The following is a 3,149-nucleotide window of genomic DNA, read 5'->3' on the forward strand; positions in this document are numbered from 1 at the left end:
ATAAAAGAAAGCTGAAGTACCAATACTTATATCAGCCTTCCCAAAGATTGGGGTCTGCAGTCTTATTTCCTCTGTTAACGTGATGGCCAACACCAGAGTGGGAGGCCATGACTGGTGCTTGGTGGAAGTCAAGAGGATGGAGGCCTTCTGAAGTCAACGTGAGTTTCTTTGAGCCACAAAAGTTTCCTAACGCCTAGGAGTTGCTGCACTGAAGGGTCAGTGGGGAAAGAGTCACTAATATCTTGCCCAGGAGAGGGAGGGAACCATTTCAGTGTCCATTTCCTGACCCAGAGAGCTCAACCCATTCAAGTCAGAGTGTGTAACATACTCATGTTTCTCCACAGCATAAATGAGAAGCCATGTATCTTTCATCTCCTCCCGTTGAAATATGAGAAAAAAGAGGGTCATTTGTTCATCTAACAAGCCTTCTTAGACAAGTAAACAAGTCTTTGAGTGTCTGTTGTTTGAGACATCTCAGCCTGGTGTCTCACCTGGTGGGAGAGTCAGAAAGGTGGTGGTACAACATTAAAAGTGCAAGCTTTGTAGTAAATGGATCTAAGATCAAATGCCAGCTCTCTTCCAATGTACCTTCTCTCCCCCATCCTCCCCTGAGAGATCTTTATGGTACATGGGAAGAGGCAGCTTTGGAACAAATAGACCCAGACATGGATTTGGTATAGACCTCATAGCTAGGTGGATTCAGGAAACTTAGCATGAATATTGACATATTGATCAGTGAACCTCTCGTGGCAAGCGGCAAAAGCCCATCTTGAAACAGCTTAAGATAAAGAAGAAGAAAATGTACTGTGTCTTATCACCAAACTGAAAAAGAACTGGAATTTCAAATGAGTTATTTGTGCCCTGTTCCTTCCCTCTCTCTTGTTCTCATCTCTGTTTGTCTCTGCCTGAGCTTCATTCTTCTCCCAAAAAGATTGATTTTGGTGCCAGGGATGGTGGATATTGCTAACTGCAGGCTTACAGACTGCCAATGTCATAACCCAGGGGAAACATGTCTTTCTTCTAGCTTTGATCTATAAGAATCCAAAAAGTGGGCTGTGTGCCCTTCCTTGGAGCAATCAATCACTGGCTGGTGGGAAAGACTATACATTTGGCCCTGCCAAGGTCAGTGTCTTCCCATGGTCAGAGTGGGTAAGTAATTTCTATTAATAGAAAGTCAAGAAGAGGTATTGCTTTGAAGGTGCAAACAATATAATTACAGCCCACCTCTTCACTAAGTGGACATGTGTATAAATATGCACACATACACTCTCACTGTTATTACATGATTATAAAAATTTCATCTAGCATGATCCACTGCCCCACATATAATCAAATGCACCTGACCTGACCGTAAGGTGAAACCACCTAAAGCCTTAGCACATCCAACTTTAAGTCCAGCATATTTTGGGCATTAGTTTCTCTCTATAAGGTCTCAGTGGGTTTTTTTTTCTTTAAATTGCAATATACTGCCATTTAAAATATTTAATCAAACTTCATCAGAGATTACCAACCATATTACATGACACAATTAGCTTTCTATAAACAATTTTCCTTTCTGTGTACAAATCAGGTCAATGAAATAAAAAAAAAATAACTCTATACTGAGCAAACAACCTTATTAAGCTTGTCTCAAACTTTATTCCCAGATTTCTTAAGCCTAGTTAGCTGCACATAATGAATTGTGTGTAAACAAATACTAAAAAGAACTGTAGTATTGAAGAGGTTTTGTCTTAAACTTATTAGAGATCTAGATTTTATCAGACCCTGAGCTAAAATTTAAAAAGCAGTCATAATAGAAAATAGCAGCTCCTGGCAACTTCTTCAAGTTTTATCTTCTTCAGAAGTTGACTCAATTCAGTTTGCTTTATTCTTGGAAGCTTCATCAAAATTGTCCACAAGATCTGGAACTTCATCACCATCATCGTCTCTGGTAGCAAGTTGTGCTTATCCATCCAAAGATTGTTTGGGCAGAGATTCAGCCAATCTTCTGCAACTAGTCCGACTTTTTGCATCAAGTTGGTTTAAGATACTGGGTATCATTTCTGTAAGGTACTTTGTCTCAGCATGGCCTGTAATAATAAAAGTATTCACTACCAGGGATGCCTGAACTTAAGGGTTGTTAAGGTGGATCACTGTACCTTGGTTTGTGAACATATTTACTTCTTCAATACAAACAATAGAGGTGTTATTTACCCTTAACTTCTTTAAGGAAAACTGAATTTTTTTTATCATCTTCTGTAGCTGTACTATGAACCATCTTCTTTTGGCAGGCTGTTCCTTTCCCACCAATGCGCACCTGTGATTGCAGTTTATAACCACTAAACCAGCCCTACAAGAAATGTTAAAGCAGACTCTTTTAATGGAAAGGAAAGACTATAAGTAAGAGTAAGAAAAGGAAAAAAACACAAACACCATAAAAATAAATACACTTGTAAAGATCAGCCAAGAGATTGACTGAGCCATAAACCAAGAACGGGTGGTGGGTGGATGGAGAAAAGTAAAGAATGAGATCAACTTAAGTAACAACCAACTTAAAATAGACTGCTATATGTAGAAAATATTATATACAAACTTAATGTTAACCACAAATAAAACATCACAAAAAGATATGCAAACAATAAAGAAAAAGTCACCCAAGTATATCACTAAAGAAAGCCAAAAAGCCATGAAAGAAACCAAGAGAAGAAATGGTCAGAGAAATACTATAAAACCACCACAAAACTAAAAAAAATGGCAATAAATACCTATCTATCAATAATTACTTGGAATTAAATAGGATAAATGGTCCAATCATAAGACATAAGGAGATAGAGTAGATAAAAGAACAATATCTTTCTATATGCTGCTTATAAGAGACTAACTTCAGGCACCTAAAGTTTGAAAGTGAGGGGTTAGAGAAACATTTATCATTCAAATGGGTGCCAAAAGAAAGCCAGAGTAGTGAGACTTACATTAAACAAAATAGACTTTAAAACAAAGACTGTTACAAGGGATAAAGAAGGACACTATATAATAATATAGGTGGACAACCAAACAAGTTCTAAAAATTGTAAATATTTACACACCCAACATGGAGCCTCCTAAATACATAAAATACTTAAAAAGAAACTTCAAGGAACTGGTAGATAGTAATACAATAATACCACGGG

At 37.5% G+C, this 3,149-nt stretch overlaps 1 pseudogene; it reads right to left on the reverse strand.

Annotated features, from left to right (window-relative positions):
* Nucleotides 1-1,854: 1,854 nt before the first annotated feature.
* On the reverse strand, nucleotides 1,855-2,154 carry LOC144225098 (transcription factor BTF3 pseudogene; annotated as a pseudogene).
* Nucleotides 2,155-3,149: the final 995 nt, after the last annotated feature.

The sequence above is a fragment of the Crocuta crocuta genome, unplaced genomic scaffold, assembly GCF_008692635.1.
Source record: "Crocuta crocuta isolate KB4526 unplaced genomic scaffold, BGI_CrCroc_1.0 scaffold995, whole genome shotgun sequence".
Classification (NCBI taxonomy): Eukaryota; Metazoa; Chordata; class Mammalia; order Carnivora; family Hyaenidae; genus Crocuta; species Crocuta crocuta.